This window comes from Lactuca virosa, chromosome 7 (genome assembly GCF_052849685.1).
Source record: "Lactuca virosa cultivar CGN04683 chromosome 7, Lactuca_virosa_CGN04683_v6, whole genome shotgun sequence".
Lineage (NCBI taxonomy): Eukaryota > Viridiplantae > Streptophyta > Magnoliopsida > Asterales > Asteraceae > Lactuca > Lactuca virosa.
In genome coordinates this window covers 226,794,757-226,818,713 of record NC_136432.1, presented here as the reverse complement: position 1 = coordinate 226,818,713, position 23,957 = coordinate 226,794,757, and the positions used below count along the sequence as shown (strand labels likewise).

The 23,957-nt window shown below is 34.4% G+C and overlaps 1 pseudogene; it reads right to left on the bottom strand.

The window, feature by feature from the left end:
* Positions 1 to 8,301: 8,301 nt before the first annotated feature.
* Positions 8,302 to 9,990, bottom strand: LOC145127615 (protein MIS12 homolog; annotated as a pseudogene).
* Between the last annotated feature and the right edge of the window lie 13,967 nt (positions 9,991 to 23,957).

The window sequence follows — 23,957 nt, the reverse complement described above, 5'->3', positions numbered from 1 at the left end:
TGACTTTAACTAAGGAAATTGTTATGAGCTTCTCTAGCCATTTCAACAATTAAGAAAAGTCTAGGTAATCTCAAGCTCCTTGGATTACTATAGCCAAATTAAGGGTTTAAAACAAGTATTGCACCATTTGATTCTAATGATATGTTCATCAAAAGTCAAAGTGAGGAACCTTAAGTCAACCATCCTTCTCTTATTGATTTTACATAAAACTCTTATTTTTGTTGAAATTGTCTATTTAAATCTTAGTTAATTCTAGTTTGTTTCAAGTATTTCAAAACGCCAAAACCCCCAGTTTTAATTTATTGTCATTTTCCAAGTATTTTTACAAAGAGATTTTTCATAGAGTTATTAAATTAAACCAATCCCCGTGGATTCGATCCCTTTACCACTATACACTATTTTAGTGTGTAATAATTAGGGTTATTAATTTTGTTGGCCTCGACAACCACCATACAGACCTAGTGAGAACGTGGTCTTTGTAGCACGAATGGGAGTCTTTCGCGAGAGAGAGATCATATGCAAAGAGGACAGTGTGAGCACTATTGATCTTGGAGAAATTCAAGAGTCAAACAATGAAGGAACTTCTGATAATACTATCGCTCAACCTGAGGAATAAGTTCCAGTTAAACCAATTGACGAGTCATTACCTCTTAGACGTTCCAGTAGAGTTAGAATGACACCTGAGTTCTATGGTTTCCATATTACTACAGATGGTGATACGTTTATCAGTGATAGTATATTGGTAAATTTGGATGAACCAGCTAACAACAAGGAAGCCATGACAGGCCCTAAGTCAGCTAAGTGGAAAGAGGCAATGGACAGCGAGATCAAGTCCATGAATGACAATCAAGTTTGGAATTTGGTTGTCAATGTACCAGGTCGTAAGATAGTTAGGTGCAAATGGATCTTCAAGAAAAAGACCGACATGGATGGAAAGGTACACACTTTCAAGGCTCGACTGGTTGTGAAAGGCTTTACTCAAACCCCAATGGTTGACTATGACAAGACTTTCTCACCAGTGGCCAAGATAAAATCTATTAGGGTAATGTTGGCCATAGCTGTATTTCATGACTATGAAATTTGGCAGATGGACGTCAAAACTGCTTTCCTTAATGGAAAGTTGGCTGAGGATGTTTATATGAGTTAGCCAGAGGGTTTTTGTGTATGTAAAGTATCCTAATAGAGTGTGTAATCTTGAGAAACCAGTCTATGGATTGAAACAAGCTTCTCGCAGATGGAATCTTTGCTTTGACGAAAAGAGGTTAAGTCTTGGCTTGGAATGTGTTTCGCTATGAAGGATCTGGGAGAGGCTGCTTATATTCTAGTGATAAGGATTTTGAGAGACATGAGTAAAAGGATAATTAGACTTAGTCAAAGTACATATTTTCATAAGGTACTAAAACGTTTTAGTATGGAAAATTCCAAGAAGGGAGAATTGCCAATACAGAGTAATACCAAATTGAGTAAGACTTAAAGTCTGAGTACCGATGCAGAGATAGCATAATTGAGTAGAGTTCCATATGCTTCAACCGTTGGATCTATCATGTATGTTATGACATGTAGTTGCCCTGATGTGGCTTTTGCTTTGAGCATGATCAGTCGTTATCAGGGAAACCCGGGTAGAGCTCATTGGATAGCGGTCAAGAGTGTTCTTATGTATCTACAAAGAACTAAGGAATGGGTCTTTGTGCTTGGTGGTAGTGACAACTTAAGAGTAACAAGGTATAGTGACACCAGCTTTCAGACAGACAGAGACAGCTTCCATTCTCAATCTGGTTGGGTGTTTACCTTAAATGGAGGAGCGGTAACTTGGAAAAGTTCGAAACAGGAGACAGTGGCTGATTCTACTTGTGAATCAGAGTACATAGCAGCAAGAGAAGCATCGAAGGAGGCTATTTTGTTGAAGAACGTCATTGGAGACCTTGGAGTTGTTCCAACAATTAAAGAGCCAATGAAGATTTTCTGTGATAGTGAAGGGGCGGTTGGCTTAACAAAGGAACCAAGAGATCATGGTAGATCAAGGCATATCAACAGAAAATACCATTTCATTAGACATAAAGTAGAAGAAGGTCACCTAATCGTGAAGAGGGTATCGTCAGAAGAGAATCCAATAGATCCCCTCACAAAGGGTTTGGGTAGGATTAGGCACGTTCAACATGCTGTGAGCATTGGTCTGAAGGATGATATTAGTTTTAGTAGTTAGATAGTTGTTTAGAAATTTATAACAAAATAAATGTAATTGACTCTTGATGATTAAGTAATGGAGAATTATTTATGAGTATTGTTTACTATCTTCTGTCAAATTTTTATTATTATGTTTCATTTTGCATGTTTTACTTCCCGAATAATTGGATTATTAAAATATCTATAGTCGATCATACATTTGGAAGTAAGTAGTGAATTAAGATTGTCATGAATCGATTGTAGATTGTATAAAGAGTTTTAGGCATAGCAATGGTTTTGTTGCAATGTTCATGAGTACTTTGAAATGGAGAATTTAAGTATTGGATTAACTCACGCTCAATGAATTACTTCATGGAATTTATCATGAGTAATTCTGAGACGATAATATGTTATAATCTTTAAACGGAGATATATAAGTTGTTGTTTACGAGTTGGTTGTGCATTGATAATACGTAAATACATTAGTAACTTGATGTTATAAAATGTATTGTTGTGCGTAAATTGACGAATAAATAGTGCAAGCATATAAATCAAAGTTTATCTATTCCTTTTTGCCTTAGGGAGAAAAAGAAATATCTTTGGGCCCCTCGATGATTTGGTGTTGACTTATAGTGTCGGGCCCAGCTAGGACTAAATTGGTGTGTTCGATTTGTAGTTCTTTGTCATTACAAATCAGAAATCAGGAAACAAAAGTTTTGGATAATGACATTGAGTCTGTTCCATGTCTCATATCCGCATGATATCTTGTAGAACGGATGATTATATGATCACTTATCTTAGGACACGTAACTGCCTAGGTTAGAGTTCGACAGTGGCTTTGAGAGCTACAATTTGCTAATCCGTTTATGAAGTTATACTGTCCAAGTGGGAGACTGTTGGATTAGGGGTCTAAGCCCATAACTATAATTGGTATATACTTGAATTGATAGTAACACAATCCTTTTGGGTTGCCCTTATAACTAGCAACTAGACAGGATGACATCTGGAGAGAGGTTGAATTTATTATTTGATTAATAAGTTGAAATAAATGATTTATTAATGTATTATGGAAATAATATATTAATTAGAAATCATATTATTGAATTAATATTTAATCAGAAATTAATTGAAATTAATTTCGGGATTAAAAGAATTAATTAAAAGTGCAGGGACTAAAGTGCAATAGTTGAGCAGGAGGTTCTAGAACCTTCGTAGAAGGTGGTGGACAGTTTTACTAAGGATAATTAGGGTTTTTATATTATCCTAAGTAGATTATTAAGGAGGTGGATAGCTACCTATTTGAATTAATAATATTTTATTCAAATTAGGGTTATCTAGTGTATCATATCTGCACTATAAATAGACCCATAGGGCTTCTCATTTCCGGCGACTCTAAACCCTAGAAGGATAGCTAAAAATCTCAAGCCTCTTCCCCTTTCTTCTCTCTCATCCTCTTGCTTAGTTTGGGTGTAAACCATTAGAGGCGTGACACTTATGACACTTGCTCTCAAGGTTGAAGAAGACTTGGATTTTCATTGTTATTGCAACATAACAATCAAAGGTATGTTTACTAACTCTAGTTATGATTTTCAAAATTAAACTAGTGCAATTAGGGTTTTCCTTTTGATGTTCAATACTTGTATGATCAATTAGAGAAAACATAGATCAAAGCAAATTAGGGTTGCATGCACACATAGGATTGTTTGTTATGCTCAAATTTCATCAAACACATGATACATTATCACCGAACCACATAATATTAAGATTTATAAACGTAAAAAAATTATAAAATAACAATCAAAAACATGAGAGATGAGAAAGAGAGACAGAGAAGTCAAAAGCATTGAAGAGGGTAGGAGAGAAACTCGACCACTTTTGTCGAGATATGGACCAAAATTTGGCACGCCGAGAAACCGACGTGATATTTACCGAGCCACATTGGTCTATCGAACCTTACCCTTTTATTATATTATTTACTCAATCATTTAAAGAGATAATTGGTTTGTACATAACAGTTGTTGCAATACACAACAATTTTATGTTTTAAAAGACCCTAGAATATATAAACAAAACATATTATAATATATGCCAAATTATTATATATGAATCATTTCCTATTAAGAAAAAAAGATGAATTTACAAAAATAACCATTTTTGAATTACTTTATAAAAATAGCCAAAAAATAGGGGTTTTTAAAATTAGCCATCAAAATCACAGATGAGGCTCACTCATCTGCGGGTTCGTCAAACCGGCTTAGGTTTCGTCATCTCATCTGCGGTTTCGTTATTCATTTGTAGTTCCGTCATATCATCTGTGGTTTCGTGTTATGGATATAAAAATCATTTTTCCCATTTTCAAGACACAAAATCTCACATGTCATATGGACATTTTGCGGTTTCCTCTCAATTTTATGGTTTTTTTCTAACAACGAAATCGTAGATGGCATGACAATCTTCGACCGTACAAGTTTTAATACACAAAATGTGCATTAAAGACTTTGTACAATCCCAGATGGACATTTGTTATTCATTTTTTTTTATTTCAAGGTGAAGTTCATACACATTACTACAAAATTTCATTGTATATGATAAAAAAAAACTATATATAGGAAAACTTATAACATTGTTAAGCGGAACCTCATTTTCAACCATCAAATAGATAATTTACATGTTATTGGTTGCAAAGAATAAGCTCAAAAAAAATTTAAGCTCTAAATATACTGAGCAACCGAGTTATAAAACCGCAGGTGGACCATGAAACTGCAGCACAATCAACGAAATCAAAGGCGTCTTGTCTACCAAAATGACGAAACCGGATACGAACCTACCTAATCTACTGTTTGCATGCTATTTTAAGAAATTTCTTAATTTTTGTGCTATTTTATAAGAAATCATTAATGTATTAGGCTATATTTATATATATTTTTTAAAATGTGTGTGTTACTTTATCTTAAATTTTTGGGGAAACTTTTTAAGAAGCGTGGAAGCTGTGCAATTTATATGGCATGGCTCACGCAATGGATGACGTCACATATGTACTCATTCTGAGTGTGGGTCCCACATCTCATTTCTTTCAATGCACAATATTGACCACCAAACTAGGCCTACTCCCCTCCTACATTTTACATATATATATATATATATATATATAGTTTACACCCCGTGGTAACTACGAGTAAATATTTTTAAAATCTTATTATTTAATAAGATTAAAGTTTTTTTTTTAAATTTTTTTATTGTTTGTTTAAAATTAATATCTGATATACGTTATGTATGTAAAAACATTTAAGTAATCTGATACAAGCTACATGCACATATCTTTTAATTTTCTGAAATATATTTGCAAATCTGTTTTTGTGAGAGCCAACAAAACTATATAAAAAAAGTCAAAACTATGGTACACCCACACACCACACACCATATGTACTTATAGTTAATATTTAAACCTTCAAATTCAACGATGATGGATGTATGCTTCATATGTACTTATTTAGAGAAAATAAAAATAAAGCAATACTTAATCATATAACCAAACAATAATCAACAAACACAGGTAGTCCTACAAATCTACCAGTTTAATCACATAACCAGTGAATATATTGTTGGATTAGGTGTCTAAACTCATAACTATAATTGGTATATACTTAAACTGATAGTAGGACAGTCCTTTTGGGTTGCCCTCGAGACTAGCAACCGGGAAGGATGATTTTGGAGAAAGTGGTTGATTTATTATTTGAATAAATTGAAATAAATAATTTATTAACATATTATGAAAATAATATATTAATTAGAAATAGTAATATTTAATTAATATTTAATCATAAATTAAATAGAATTAGTTTTAGGATTAAAAGAATTAATTAAAAGTACATGGACTGAATTATAGTTGTTCAATAGTTGAGCAAGAGGCAATCTAGAACCCTCCATAGGCTATGGACGGTTTTTTTGTGCCCTAGGGTTTCTAGAATAGTCTTTAATGAATAATCAGAAAAGTGGATAATTACCCGGTTTAAGATAATCTTGGACTTATGCTTATCTTGGGCTTCCAATGTGCACTATAAATAGGGACATAACCCTACAATTTTCGGCCACTTGTTCCCAAGAGATCCAACCGAAAATTTGAAGCCTCCCTCCTTCTCCTTAATCTTCTTCCATTGCTAGTGTTGGGTGTGAACCATTAGATGTGTGACAATTGTGACGCTTGCTCTCAAGGCTTCAACAACACTAAAGATTTGCATTGTTATTGCTATATAACAATCAAAGGTATATTTTATAACCCTAATTATGTATTTTGATTATATACTAGTGTTTTAGGGTTTCTACATTGTTGTTCATATTGTATGTTCAATTAGAGGAAGCGTAGATCAAAATTATTTAGGGTTCCATGCACACATAGAATTATATGTTTTTCATAATACCCATCATACATATCTCAGCATGACAACACATAATAAAATAAGACACCAAATCCAATAGGCCGGCCTTGGTGCTTTCCACCCATAAGTACAGTGAAGAAAACTCACCTCTTAGTCCGAACAAATAGCTAAATAGGTCTCTGCTCCGAATATTAGCTCTACCCGTTACCTATTCATCAAATAGTGACCAGCCTTACATACAACTCAAAATACCCAAAATACCCTTAGGTCAAACTTAGTTAAATTTTGTTCAAGGTTAAAAAGTCAAAAAATCAAACCTGGTCAACACAGTTGAGTATGCCCAATATACTCAGCTTGTACGCTTGGCGTACATGAGCATTGACCAAAACGTGCTAGTTGACCATCGAACGAACATCGTACCTAGGTTATGCCCAGCGTACACGACTGACCCATTTTCCTTTTTATTAAGAGCGTAATCCTTAAGCTCTTTTGTCCAAATTCCAGATCTAGTCCTAAACTAACCTACTTAATCATAACGTATCTAAATTTATGGTCTTGCATGGCTATTAAGTGCCAAACAACAAAAATCCTAACTCCTTAACTTATTAAGACACGAAAACTCATGCATGGAAGGAAACTAACAATCATGATTGCATTTTTATGACCTTAGACACTACAAAACATCTGGAAGGACAATCCATTTGGGTCTAGAGCATGTCATACTGAAGAACATCATTAATTGGGGACAAAAGCTCATAATAACATCATACAAGCTAGATCTAATCAAATAAGCCTCAAGGTATGAACTTTATACCTTCTAGAGATGTAGGTGGGTGTAAAACATCCAGATCCAAGGTTGTTCCAAGCTTCTAAGTTGTTCTCTCTTCCTTCTTCTTCCTCTATGAACTCCAAAACACACACAAACGGCTCAAGAATGCTCAAAATGAATTAGGGTTTGTAAAGGTCGAAGTTGGGGCTGGATGATATTGAAAGAAAGAAGACTTGGGATTTAAGGATGCTTCGATAGGGTCCAAACCCTAAATATTAGGGTTTGGGATTTCGGCATGTATGCCGAACGTACTTGGGGTTACGACCTTCGTATGTGGTAACGTCCCAAAATTACAAAAATGCCATTTTGGTCCAATTTTCCACAATTCTCATACCAAGGGCTAAATTGCAATTAATTCTCATACTGAGGGTTAAAAATAGAAATACCTCAATATCAAGATGTTACAACTTCTTAGGTGGCTACCAATATAAAGTAGCACGAATAAAGTCACTACCAATCTTTGTAATTGGACTTTTCCCATTAATGACAAGTTTACCCTCAACAACATCAATTACAACTTCAATTTGCGAATCCACAAACACAGAACCCATCTCGAAAAAACTACGCTTCTAAAAAGATGAAAAGATGAAATTTTTGTTTATTGCTTTGTCATAAAAGGATATGATTGTTATGTTTATACATAAACCAAAAAGTATATCTCTTTGAAACATAAAGATATATACATGGTGTGCATTTTATAAAAAGATTTCTAGATGATTAGCAAGCTGAAGTATTTGCAACCCTAGAAAGAATAAACTATTAATGTTCTAACCAAAATATAAAGCTTGAAAGATTTGCATAATTATGCTGCAAGTTTTTGCAGATAACAAACAATGGCATCACAAATCTTCAGTGCATTGTTCATTTAAACAAAGTTTTAAAGAAAAAAAGTTTCTAATTCATTGGTCAATCTTCCAAGGAAAAAATGGAAGTTTATATACAGAAGTAAGGACAATGAAATGCACCATTTTTAGAAATTTGCTCAGACAACTTTATTAATTCTCTAATTGCAGTTACTTGATGGTTGTTAATAGCAAATTGTGATTACAATACTTGAATCTCTCTCTTCAATTCACTAGACTCATGTTCAGTCTTTGTACAAATTAAACAGACAACTAATTATTTATTAAACATAAAAATGAACAATATAAACCTATAATAATTAATTGAGTAGTATCAAAATTTTATTACCAAAGTATGTTTTGTTCTCATGGAAACCAACTAGGAGTCATGATCAGGGATACCAAGTCCAACGACATCAACATCCATTCTATCACCACCAGATGCCTCATCTTGAAGATTATATATACACAAACATTGGATATTTAGAAGTTTGTATTTATGTTGAATCACACCAAATAAGTTAGTGATAAATTAGAAGAAAAGTAAAGGGATGTACATCTTTGGGCAGTGGAAATCCTTATGGAACTACAAATAAGCGAAGAAAATAGTACTTCTCCCACATAGTCAATCGCTTGTCCAACGCAGATTGAATTGTGTTTCGGATGTAATCCAAGCACTAAATGACATTTAGAATGAAAAAACAAAACCTGTTAAACGAATGATCCACAACTAAGGGTACAACATTTGAACCAAGTAGTAACGCAGATAGAAACATAAATTTATTCGCAACAACAGTTGAGGAAATTTGAACAATATCTGAAATAAAAGAGAACTTAAAAAACAGAAACAGGTAGTAGACCTTCATTAAATCTTCAGCCCTATCTGAACCATTGACCTTGAGTTGAATTGACACCTCCCTATATGAACATCGCTAGTCTTTTGCATAGTGAATAGTTAATTACAAGATATTGTGATAGAAACAGAGCGGTGAACATGATCGAAGGCGCTTTCGATCAATTCGTCGACGATGTTTAGGGCAATGTTGATGAAAAGCTGCGGGTTCAGGTTCAAGGAATCAAATATAGTCTCAAATTAAAGATTCTAATATTCCGACACACCACCTCCTATCATCTTGCTCATTGACGCTTCCAAAGGAGATAAGGAAGTCAGTGTTAATCGATGCATGCATCGACCGTTGATGATCTCGGTGGAAAGGGTTCTAGGGGTCCTTCCACTACCGCCTTCTTTTTCGCATCTTTGTTTCCTTCTAGTTGATTATTAGAAGAATCGGAAGGAAATGGTGCATGGTGGTTCAGCGACTTCTTCTCCACTTTATCCACAAAGTTTAGAGAGAACAAAAAAGAAGCGGTGGAGGCAATGGAGGGATCTAGAAGAAAAAAGAATGCAATGATGTTGGAGGGATAAAAAAAACACGAACCAACCATTGACCATTGGCCAGGCAGCTTAACTCGACAACCCTTGAAATTCGAAGGACTAAAAGTGGCAATCCCAAAAATTATTGTGGCCAATATCCAAAAGAGCAAGATATTACTATTCATAACTCAATCGAAAATTTATATATATATATATATATATATATATATATATATATATATATATATAGAGAGAGAGAGAGAGAAAGAGAGAGAGAGAGAGAGAGAGAGAGAGAGAGAGAGAGAGGGGAAGGATCATTTGAGAACATATAGTTTTCTGAGAACGCGAGAACCAAATAAGGGCCATCATATCAAAATAATAGAGGGTTGAGATACCTTGTGGCATTTTTGTAAATAATTAAAAAGAATAATGTGCGGGGGTATGGGATTGAAATAAATCAGTGGGCATTTTTGGGATAACATAATTCATGTCCCCCTGATCATAATAAATTGCCAAACCCTATCTTTGTAACTCTCTCTCAAACACACGATCTTCATCCCCCCCCCCCCCAACAACGACGTTCTTCTTCAATTCTCCCAAAAATCAACATTCTTTTCTGGCTCCGCTGTTGCATCATCTCTACGTCCTACATCGATGATTCTTTCATCAGCTCCCAATTTTCCCCAAAATCAACTCAACCGTCGATTATTAATCTCGTTACCACCTACAAATCTGGATCCCAATCAATTCAACTTTCATCATCGTCAATCATCAATTGATATGAATCTGAAGTCCTCCAACGATCTATGATTCTTTGAAGCTAATCATCAACATGAAGAAGGTCCAATTGATCAATAACTGAATATCTCTCTTCCGATGGTAATCATCTCATTTTCTTGTCTTTTTCCCTGATTGATCAGTAACCGGAGATCTCTCCTTCTAAAGTGTTGTGTTGAAGATCTAAGGGAGATGAAGGAGAAGAGTTATGGTCTGCTGCTCACTGTTGTTGCAGAAGGATTTCAAATTTCAATATATATATATATATATATATATATATATATATATATATATATATAGAGAGAGAGAGAGAGAGAAAGAGAGAGAGAGAGAGAGAGAGAGAGATAAAGAGAGAGAGAGAGAGAGAGAGAGTGTGTGTGTGTGTGTGTGTGTGTGTATGTGTGTGTGTGTGTTTGTGTATGTGTGAGGGAGAGAGAAAGAGATGTTGCCATAAGATTTCAATTTCACTTTTTGATTTGTTGTGTTAAAGATCGAAGGGAGGTGAAAGTGAAAGTTGTTCCGAGTTTTTGCAAATAAAATTTGTTTTTTGTTAGTCCAGACTTGAATCGATTATGCTAGGGTTCATCTCAATCCATACTTTGTTATATTTAATCAATTTTGTTCACCGTTAACCCCAAGGTCAATTGACAAGTTTCAGTTGCTTGGATGAGATGTCAATGATGGATTTATGTTATATAGTTTATACATATGAATCATACGTAATTCATATGTGATTCACTTGTGATTTACATGTGAATCACATGTAATTCATATGTGATTTATTTGTGTAACATCCATAAAATTCCAGTAAAATTTAAACTTTCCAAAACAATCATTTTTCTATAGAAGTGTTTACAAAACCGTTGTGTCCAAAACATTTATTTAAAACCGGAATCATTTACATATAGTTTTCAAAACATTCACATTATCAGAGTTTCCCAGAGACTATAAGTCCAAAACGCGAGAATGTGTACGGTCACGCCTTCGCCTTGCCAAAACATCTGAAGCACCTGAAACAATAAACTGAAACCGTAAGCACAAAGCTTAGTGAGTTCCCCAAAATACCCGCACAACAAATAGAACACATATAATAATAGCATACTATGGGCCCAATCAACCATCGAGTTGGAATACCCCAGAGCCTCAACCATCGGGTTGGAATGCCAACATACTATGGGTCCAATCATCCTCGGGATGGTATACCCTCGGTCCTCAACCATCGGGTTGGAATACCCACATACTATGAGTCTAATCATCCTCGGGATGGAATACTCTCGGCCCACAACCATCGGGTTGGAATGCCCACATACTATGAGTCCAATCATCCTCGGGATGGAATACTCTCGGCCCATAACCATCGGGTTGGAATGCCCCGGTCTGTTGGCTCTCGCACAAAGCAGAAAAGCCTCAACCAACAATCAATAATGTGCACATATATCAAATAATCACATAACAGTCTACAAACAGTCAAACCGATCTACAAGTCACTAAGCATAACAACATCCTATCTATCAGGATACCAATCTAACCGATCATAACCACATAGAAACATCCTATCTACTAGGATACCGATCTAACAGATCACACTAATCATAAAGCAAGATAACAATCCAAAGGGCCAGCCTTGGTGCCTTTGACCCTTGAGTATAGTGAGGAAAACTCACCTCACAAGTAGTGTTGAACCGATAAAATCGAATCGTAACTCACAGCTCCGAACTCAACTGCCTGTAACCACCATATGACTATTTCCATTAAAATCCCAACTTACCAAAATACCCTCAGAAGTCAAACTTGGTCAACCCTGGTCAAAGTCAACAGTCAACAGTCAAGGTCAATAGTCCACGTTAACCCAACTCCTCGAGTGCAGCTAGTAACTCGTCGAGTTCCTTTAGAACTTAGAAAAACCGGGAAAAACCCTAACTAACTCGACGAGTCATCTCATCAACTCACCAAGTTTATTCAGAATCTAGAAAGATGGAAAACCCGACTCAACTCGTCGAGTTGGCTAAGCAACTTGTCGAGTTCCTTCAACCTTTTGATATTCAGTCCTTTCCAGTCAAATCCAAAGCCCAGACTACATATGTAGTCCCCTAGGGTTAAGATACCCCGTAAAGTTGCTAACTTTACGTCCATGCATAACATAAAATGGTTTAAACACTCATGTGAAGCTTAATAAGGGGTTTAGAGCTTGCAGGATGGCCAAAGCTTGATAATGCTTGAATCTTTAGGCCCAAGGAGGCCTTGAGGTGCCCAGATCAAAAGTCACAACTTCCAATCATGCTCAACTCCAAAAATTGTGCCAAAAAGGGCTAAAAAGGCACTGAAACTCCATAGGAGAAGATAAGAAACAAGAGGTCAAGGTAAAGACTTTTTACCTCTAAATGGTTGCAAGAACACTGAGAATCCCGGATCTCAAGTTTCTCCCTTCAACCTTGCACCACCAACTTCAAGCTTCTTCAAGAAAAGTACCAAATAACACTCTTTAAGCTCACAAACACTCAAAATGGGGAAAGAGGTGCGATTAGGGTTTCTTCTAGACTGAGGGGATGATGAGGGAGGCCAAAAATGAGTTATAAGTTCTTTAAATAGGGTGTAAAACCCTGAAAATTAGGGTTTCATAGACAGTCATCAACTCGTCGAGTAGACCTTGAAAACGCGCGACCATTGAAACTCTACACGACGAGTTGGAGCCTTCCAACTCGTCGAGTTTCCCTGAAGATACATATATAAGCTTTTAAAATTCATTCTTGAAAATTGGGATGTTACAATTTGTAATTTACATGTGAATCGCATGTAATTCATTTGTAATTCACATATGAATCATATGTGATTCACATGTAAATCACAAGTGAATCACATATGAATTACATGTGATTCACATGTAAAATACAAATGAATTATATGTGAATAACATGTGATTCACATGTAAATCACATATGAATTACATGTAATTCACATGTAAATCACAAGTGAATCACATATGAATTACATGTAAATTACAAATGAATTATGTTTGAATTACATGTGATTCACAAGTAAATCACATATGAATTACATGTGATTCACATGTAAATCACAAGTGAATCAAATATGAATTACATGCGATTCACATGTAAATTACAAATGAATTACATGTGATTCACATGTAAATCACAAGTGAATCAAATATGAATTACATGTGATTCACATGTAAATTACAAATAAATTACATGTGATTCACATGTAAATCACAAGTGAATCACATATGAATTACATGTGATTCACCTGTAAATCAGAAGTGAATCACATTTAAATAAAGTCTATATGGAAACATGCATTTTGTATGAGTGTTTTTCGTTAATTATTATTTTTTTAAATTTTATTGTGAATTTCACATTTGAATCTTAAAAAGATACAATCACATGTGAATATCACATTATATAATCACATGTGAATCTTGCATGATATACACATATGCATTTTTACGAGTATTCTTGCATTAATCAATTTTTTTTTTAATTTTCTTGTGGATTTGGAAGAATTTGTGTAAAATATTGAAGATGTGAAAAGTAATCAATTGAAGAAAAAATTGAAATCTTGACACGAAGACATGAAAACTCTTTGAAATTTTGTAGCATTTTTTTTATATTTTATTTTGTATCAAATAAAATACTTGTACTATTGTGTTTATAGATTAGTAAATAAAAAAAGTTTTTTTTTTTAATGATTTCCTTACGAATATATAGTATAAAAATATGAATATATGCACTTGAAAAAATATGCATATATGCATCTAAAACGTCGATTTTTTGGTTAAACAAAATTATAGTTGTTTTTTTTTTTTAATATTCCTGTTTTTTTGAAAAGTTTACATATTTTTAAAATTTTTCATTTTTTTTGAATTCATGTTTTCTAAAAATTTTAAAAAACTTGAATTTTTAAAGAAATCCAAAATTAATATTTAAAAAAAAAATCTGAAATTTTGATTTATTATTATAATTTTTAGACATTTTTTTTTAAAATTCAATCAAACAAAAATATAAACATTAAATGAGATTGGTAAGATGACGATCATGCCCATAGTGAGTTAATTTTGATCTAACGCTCCACCTTTAGTTCTCGGGTTCTCGGGAAACTATGAGTTCTCAACGGATCTCAACACTATATATATATATATATATATATATATATATATATATATATATATATATATATATATATGGTTAGGTTCATATGAGACAATAGTATTTTGTGAGACAAGAGGACCAAGACCACTCATCTTGAATAATCAAAGGCTGAAATTAAATCAGATTAAACCACAAGGAACCACAAGTAGGCGGTGACATTTTTGTAATTAAATGGAACTTGAGGATTAGAATAAGGCACAAATGGGCAGTAATGGAATTTTACATTCTATTTCATTCAGCTCGGGAAAAACACTCGGTATTCTTCTAAATATTCTTCATTCTGATTCATAAAACCCTAACCTCGATACGAACACTAAAATCCGTTTGATTCAATCTCGATCATCAACATCTTTTGTTTCCTTCATATTCAGATTTGAATGCTCTGATTTTATCAATCTTTCATTCTGATTTTGATTCTGAAATCGCTCGAGCATCAATTCTTCCTGAATCAAAAAGAAATCCGAACTTCTTATTCCAAAAAATGGATATAAATTCGGATTCAGATTAAGTAATTCCAGGTAATGTATAATAATATAATTTATCTACATCATGATTCAAACCTTTCCTAGTTTTTCTCACGTACAAAACCCTTCGCCTCGATGAATACTAAAAATCCTTTTTTTCCTGATCTACAGTTAGAATGAAGAACTGGTAAATTGAAATTAAGTTTTGCTTTCAACCATCAGATTCCTCTCATTCTTAAACATTGTGATTACTCCCGTTCTGATTAAAGGAGAGATTTACGATTGAAGAACCCTAAAAATCCTCTTATTCACTCTAATTCATATTTTCAACTTTGTGATTTTGATTATGTTCCTTAATCAAGCTTTCAATCACCTAGCATTACATAATCAAAGAAATCGGATCAAGATCTCAAGAATGCCTCGTTCAACCTAATCAGATTCAGGTTCTAATTCTCATATAAAATCTCTTTTTTTTTACTTCACTTCATATCTACTCCAAATAACTAAAACAAATTTTCTGTGTCAAAGAAGTCAGAGGAAATGTGAATAAATCATGATATATCTTTTTGTATATAACTTTCTTCAAATTTTGAAATTTGAACGTCTAATATTCTAGCGATTCTATGAATTTGTAATGAGCATGAATAATATTCTATATATGTTAGTATCATATTCTACATATCTGCACCAGTTAAACACCTTGTAATTCTACATAAACGTTGCACTTCCATGAAGTACAGTATGCCAGATATTTTAAATTATGAATATGTGATATTCTAATTATTCGATAAATTGTAATGTGGAATGTATAGTATTCTACGTATGTTAATATAATATTCTATATATTCTGCATATTTTTTGTGGTATGTGCAATATTCTGCATATGTTAGTATAATATTCTATATATTATGAATATTTATTCTTGTTCTTTAACTCTTTCTCCCAATTTGTCATGTATATCACAATCCTTTGCTAAACAGGTTGCGAATTGATGATTAATTTCTCAAATCTTCATTTAATTGAATGTGTGATATCATATTCTACATATTTGCACCAGCTAAAGGCCTTGCACTTCTATATAAATCTTGAACTTCCATGCAGTACATAATCCTATATATTTCAAAATATGAATTGTTATTACGTGATAGTTTGGTAAGTCATATGGTACTTCTTAATTTGATCCATATGTTACTTTGTTTGATTATTTAGACGATCGAGTAAAAATATTAGTAAAATAGTGTTTGGTAACATAATATTCTAGGTATTCTCATTTGTTAAGTTAGGTGTTACTTCATAATTTGGTTTTAGATGTTATTTTATTGATTAATTAGATGTTACTGTTTACTTTGATAAATTATAATTAATTCATACACCAATGACTTTATTGTGTAAAGTTAATGTCTATATGTAGAACATTCTAACATTCTATATTTTCTTTTATCATAACTTGATGTATTATTTAAAGAACAGTTCTTTATACTTTATTAGGAGAATATATGATATTGATTATTATTAAAATGAAGTATAGGGTTAATAATGTTAATATTATAATACTCTAGATTTTATTTTATCATAAATTAATGTATATTTCAAAGAAAAGTTTTTTATATTTTATTTGGAGAGTCTATGATGTTCATTATTATTAGAATGTAGTTTACGATTTATAATAGCATTATTCTAGTTTTTGTCAAGTATATAATAAACAAATCCACGTATTATTCTGGTTTATGGTATTTAGTGTGAATATTCTAGTATTTTGTTCTAATAGAAGCATGATATATGTTTTGATGCAGATCTAGTGACAAAAATGACTAAATCAAGAGCAAAATATGTTGATGGTACTAAAAGTAAGAAAACAATGATAGTTCAAGTGATATATCTTTATTAGGTATAACATTAAACACATTAATGTATATGAATATTTGATATAAATACTCTAAGTTAACATATTATTAAGTGTTATATTCTTCTTTCCACGATGTTGATTATTCTTTGAATGTACATATTTTTATATTTGATTTTATAATAGGTTATGAAAATAATGCATTTGTTTTAGTTTTTTTTTGTTTTAATAAAGTTATGATATATGTTTAGATGCAGATAAAATAAGAAGAAAAAAAATATTCTAGAAGCTAAATAATTTGGAAATCTTGATAAAGAAACTTGGTATAAGATGAAGGGAAGAGATTGATGGAAAAAGAAAGCATAAGTTATCCAAATATAGAATTGATGGAAGTTTGAAAATGTGTGGTGGTGAATGAAATTCTTAGAATGTTACAAAACATTTGATTTTTGTTATTACTTGATTGTAGTTTGTATATTCTAGGTATTTTGTTCCGGTAAACATTTGTTTATATTGATTTTACTTTTCATGATGCAACCAAATTGAATGGTCACCTAAAGTAATTAAAGAAGCTAAGGAGTTTGCAAAATCTGACCGACGAAAGCATCTTCGCTTGACGCAGGAAACGATGCAGTGAAATGAAGATTGTTGATCTAATTGATAAAATATTTGCAAGAATATAATGGTTAATGAATTTGGAGTTTTTTTCTCTTTGAATATTGGCTATATTTTCTCTATTTTGAATAACATGTATGGTTGAATGTTTGGTAAATAATAGTTATGGTTTGAAGATTAGTGAATATTTAATAAAACAATATTGTGGTTGAACAATAGTTATGTTTTAAATGATAATACATGTAAACTTTCACATATTAGATGTCACACCCCCAGCCATCGGCGGAAACACCGGCTAGTGTAACGTCATTCTTCGTATCACAGTTATATAACATACATTGAACAGTACTAAGAAAATACATATCTTAATTGATAATTGAAAGTTGCATAACTGTTTTTCTAGAATCTATTACATAATATCCGACTATGGCATACTTCTTAATGAACAGAAAGGTAATAGTAAGACTTCTTCTGTTCGAATACATACCCGCTTTTCAAGTTCCTGAAAACACATGCATTTTAAAATACGTCAACATAAAGTTGGTGAGTCCACAGGTTTTGACTCCATAAAATAATACATTTTTTCCACGTTCAAAAGTATAGTTTTGAAAGTATCATTTTGACTCTCCAACATTTAGTAGGTATATTAGGTATAATAGTTTACTTATCAATTAAGTGTTATACCTAAACATTCCTTAAACCTAAGGTATAAGTAGGGGGAAACTTATACTTAACATTAATACTTGTATACGACAAAGTATAATGCTTCTAACAATTTGCTACCATGAGCCTGTAACCGCGGCTGTGACATAATACCTTTGATAAAATACACTCATGATTTACCATGAGAAACAAACACACTCATGATTTACCATGAGAACAACATTGTACGCTTCATCGACGCCGGAACAATAACAAGTAAAAGGATAGTTCATCACTCGCTTTTGGTTGACTGTAGCTAACAGTCACAAGTGGGGTGGTCAACCCGTATACTAATTATACACGACTTCCTCGCTCACACGGGATTAACGGTTGCAGTTCAGAGGATTTCCGCTAAGATCCCCAATCTTAGTTGATGAATACAATTACTCATGTAGACTTTGACGGCTTCCTATAGCTCTAACAACAAAAGCATTTTCATGTCTAAAACCCTAAGTTACTAGACAATGCTTTTAAACATTACTCCTAACTTCATAACATTTAGGCAGTATAACAGCTATATCTTGAAGTAAAACCAGGTTTTATCTTGATCTAAAACCAATAATAACAACATATAACGTTCCTAGTTTTATCTTGACATAAAACTATCAATAACAATATATAACATACCAAGTTTTATCTTGACATAAAACCAATAATAGCAACATACTTTATAACTTAACATATAGAACTTCCGAATATAACTTCGGAACTATATCGCACACAACATATATATAGAATCCTAAGTATAACTCAAGATTTACATTAGTAAAATAACATGCCGACAGGTTGATAATAGTTGTATATATTCAAAATATTATATTTAGAACAACTATACCAGACTAATATAACTATATATTATCATATAGACATAATAATAACGTATATATAATATTTAGAATGTGTTTTCCCCCGAAATATTAGAAAGTGGGGCCGTGAAACTCACCCTAGTAGCGTGGTTTTATGTAATCTAAGCAGAAACGGTCAGCGTACAAGGTCGTTGGGGCTCGGGATGCAAGATGGCCTCAGCAAAGGAGAGAGGAGAAGGAAGTTTAGGTGTAAGAATGGATGAAGTCGGACCTGCTATTTATAGTAAGGATTTTGGACCCTCACGTCGTGAGTTTTATAAGGCTCACGTCGTGAGTTTGGATCTTATCCCCGTAGACTTGCCATTTGCGTCCCTAGCTTCGGAAGGTGGCCATGTGACTCCTTATGTCGTGAGATATCCTTGCTCACGTCGTGAGTTTGGACCTTATCCCCTCGCAGCCTCGTCACACACCTTCTAGATTCCGAGATGTGGATAAATGACTCCTCACGTCGTGAGTTCTGTGCTCACGTCGTGAGCTCAGTCAGATTAGGGTTACTGACAGCTGAATCTTCAGAAGGTCGTAACTTTCACATACGAACTCTGTTTTTGACGTTCTTTATATGCACGCGTAGGTATTTACAAGTACTACAACTCTGTTTTAGACTCCAATAGCTAATTTTAAGTGTATTTTAAATTCCTCTTATTATAGAGATTTATAGTGTTTGGTTTATCATAACTTCTTCATACGAAGTCAGATTCAGACATTCTCTATATTTTTGGAATCGTATGGACGTATACTTTGAGTTGTATCATAAAGAAAGTTCATATTTGTATTAGAATTTATCATGAACTACATAGCACTCTTATCACATTACTAGTTTAACAAAGTCACATTACATGATTGGCATAATCACATGTGATTGTCTATTGACCTATTTTGACTAGTGTTACATTCTCCCCCCATTAGAATAATTTCGTCCCGAAATTTATCTTATGGATGGGGTTTTGTCAAACAGTTGGGGGTATTTTTCTTTCATCTGATCTTCACGTTCCCAAGTAAATTCAGGTCCTCGTAAAGAGTTCCATCGAACTTTCACTATGGGAATACGACTTTGCTTTAATCGTTTGACTTCTCGATCCATGATCTCAACAGGTTCTTCTACAAAATTTGAGTTTCGTATTGACTTGTATCTCTTCGAGAGGTATAACAAGAGTGTCATCGGAAAGACATCTTTTGAGATTTGATACGTGAAAAACATCATGCACATTACTTAGCTCTTGAGGCAACTTGAGTTGGTATGTGACAGAACCAATTCTTGCTAGAATTTCAAAAGGTCCTATATACCGTGGGTTTAGTTTGCCCCGTTTCCCGAATCGAATTATGCCTTTCCAAGGAGAGACCTTCAACATTACTTTATCTCCAACTTGGAATTCTAAAGGCTTACGTCTTACGTCAGCATAGCTCTTTTGACGATCACGTGCAGCCTTTAATCGATCCTTAATTTGCACGATCTTTTCAGTTGTCTCGTGGATTATTTCTGGTCCAGTACGTAAGGTATTGCCTGTACGTTCTCTGGCCATCTGTGTATCTCCAACTTCTGCCCAACACATTGGTGAACGACATTTTCGTCCATAAAGAGCCTCAAACGGTGCAGCCTTGATGCTGGTGTGATGACTATTGTTGTAGGAAAACTCAATTAACAGTAAATGAGTATCCCATGCATTTCCAAAGTCTATTACACAGGCTCGGAGCATATCTTCTAAAGTATGAATGGTTCTCTCACTCTGACCATCAGTCTGTGGATGGTAAGCTGTACTCATATCTAAACGTGTTCCTAAGGATTTTTGTAGAGATTGCCAAAATCGTGAAGTGAATCTACTATCTCGGTCATAAATAATAGAATTTGGAACTCCATACAATCTGACAATTTTCTTAAGATAAACTCTAGTCAGCTTCTCCATCTTGTCGTTCTCCTTAATTGGTAAGAAATGGGCGGACTTAGTCAATCTATCGACTATTACCCAAATAGTGTCGAACCCACTAGGAGTTTTAGGTAACTTCGTGATGAATTCCATTGATATCTGCTCCCATTTCCATTCAGGTATTTCCAGTTGTTGAAGTAAACCTGAAGGCTTTTGATGTTCTGCCTTTACTCTAGAACAAGTCAAACATTTGCTCACATAAGTAGCAATTTCTGCCTTCATGTTTGGCCACCAATAATGTACCTTTAAATCTAAGTACATTTTGTCAGAGCCTGGATGTACGGAATATCTGGACTTGTGGGCTTCTTCTAAGACCAAGTCCCTGACTCCACCGAACTTAGGCGTCCAAATTCGGTTCATAAAGTGTCGCGTTCCGTCATCTCTTTGTATAAGTTGCTTTTCCATTCCTCGCAAAGCTTCGTTCTTGATGTTTTCTTCTTTTAGAGCCTCAAGTTGAGCTTCTCTTATTTGTGCGGTAAAGTTAGAATGGATAGTTATAGTTAATGCTCGTACCCATCGGGTTTTAATATATTCTTTCCGGCTCAAGGCATCTGCTACCACATTTGCCTTTCCGGGATGATGACGAATCTCACATTCGTAATCATTCAACAATTCGACCCATCTTCGTTGTCTCATATTAAGATCTTTTTGGTTGAAGATGTGCTGGAGACTCTTGTGGTCGGTAAAAATAGTACACTTAGTACCATATAAGTAATGTCTCCAAATTTTTAGTGCAAAAATTATAGCTCCCAATTCAAGATCATGGGTAGTGTAATTATTCTCATGCACCTTAAGTTGTCGTGATGCATAGGCGATAACTTTTCCTCTTTGCATCAACACACATCCTAATCCTTGATTTGATGCGTCGCAGTATACAACGAAATCTTCTGTTCCATCTGGAAGGGATAGGATTGGTGCACTACAAAACATTTGCTTCAGTTTCTGAAAAGCAGCTTCTTGTTTGTCTTCCCAGTTGAACTTCGTATCCATCTGGGTTAGTGTTGTAAGCGGCTTGGCTATTTTGGAGAAATTCTCTATGAATCTACGGTAATAGCCAGCAAGTCCTAGGAATTGACGCACCTCTGTTGGCGTCTTTGGTGCTTCCCAATTCCTGATTGCTTCAACTTTGGATGGGTCAACATGAATTCCTTCGTTGCTAACTACATGACCTAAAAATTGTACTTCTCTAATCCAAAACTCACATTTGGAGAATTTAGCGTACAACTTTTCTTTTCTTAGTAGTGCCAAGATTATTTGCAGGTGTTGACCATGTTCTTCCTTGGTTCGTGAATATATCAATATATCATCGATAAATACAATCACGAATTTATCCAAGTATGGTTTGCAAACACGATTCATGAGATCCATAAACACTGTTGGGGCATTGGTCAATCCAAAAGACATAACTAAGAACTCATAATGACCATAATGAGTTCTAAATGCTGTTTTTGGAATGTCGTCTTCTTGTACTCTAAGTTGATGGTATCCTGATCTGAGATCTATCTTTGAGTAGTAGCTGGATCCTTGCAGTTGATCGAATAGATCATCAATTCTCGGAAGCGGATAACGATTCTTGATCGTTAGCTTGTTCAGCTCCCGATAATCAATAAACATTCGAAATGATCCGTCCTTCTTCTTGACAAACAATATTGGTGCTCCCCAAGGTGAAAAACTTGGTCGGATAAAGCCTTTGTCAAGAAGTTCTTGTAGTTGGCTAGACAATTCTTGCATTTCAGATGGAGCCAACCGATAAGGAGATTTTGCTACTGGTGCTGCTCCTGGAATTAAGTCGATTCGAAACTCGACTTGTCGGACGGGAGGTATTCCAGGTAGATCTTCAGGAAACACATCAGGGAAATCACATACTTGAGGTATGTCCTTGATTTCTTTTGTTTTTCTCTTCCTATCTACAATGTGGGCTAAGAATGCACTACATTTCTTATGTAGATGTTTCTGGGTCTTAGTACAAGAGATGACTTTGAGTTTCTTCCCAGATTTATCACCATAGATAATCAGGGCTTCGGCATTTGGTAAGGGTAGTCGTATGGCTTTCTCATGACATAGAATTTCGGCGCGGTGTGAAGATAACCAATCCATGCCAATTATAACATCAAAACTACCGATAGGCATTGGCATGAGGTTGACGTGAAAAAGGTAGTTATTAAGAGTTAACAGACAGTTTTCTAGAATTTCATGTGTTTTCTCAGTTTGACCGTTAGCGATTTCTACTTCATAGATTTCTTTTAATCTGCTAGACTTATGACTTAACAAATTTCTAAACGTCGGAGTTATAAAACTTCGAGCTTCTCCAGAGTCGAAGAGTATAGTAGCATATAAATTATCTATGAGAAACGTACCAGATACGACCGAAGGGTCCTGGATAGCCTCTCTACTTCCGATCACAAACGCCCTGCCACGTCCTATGCCTCCTTGACTCCTTAACTTTGGACATTCTTTCTTGATGTATCCAACCTCCCCACACTCATAGCACTTTCTTCCTTCACCATGGCCTGCTCCAGTATTTGTTCCCTGATTCACTGTTGCAGGTGTCGTGCTCCTGCAGTAACTAGCAATATGCCCCTTTTTCTTGCACTTCGTGCAGACAAAACAGTCACCTGGATGATGACGGTTGCACTGATTGCACCATGAAGATTTTGGTTGCGTAGGTACTGCTGTCGTGGCTGCATAATTGGTTGCCACTTCTTGTCTTTTCTCAGATGATTGTTTGGGATTCTTCCTATTAAACTTGCGCTTGTTTGTTCCAGATTTGGGAGGTTCAGTCTTTGAGACCACTTCTGTTCCTTGGATCTCTGTGAGGGTTAGCTGATGAGCTATTCTCTTGGTGTTGTCATAGGTCGTAGGCTTTGATGCGATCACCATGCCTTTAATTTGCGATGCTAAACCCCAGATATATCGCTCAATTTTTTTATATTCAGGGGTTACAAGTGCTGGACACATTACTGCAAGATCATTAAATCTAGCGATATAAGCTTTTATCTCTGAACCCTTCATGGTTA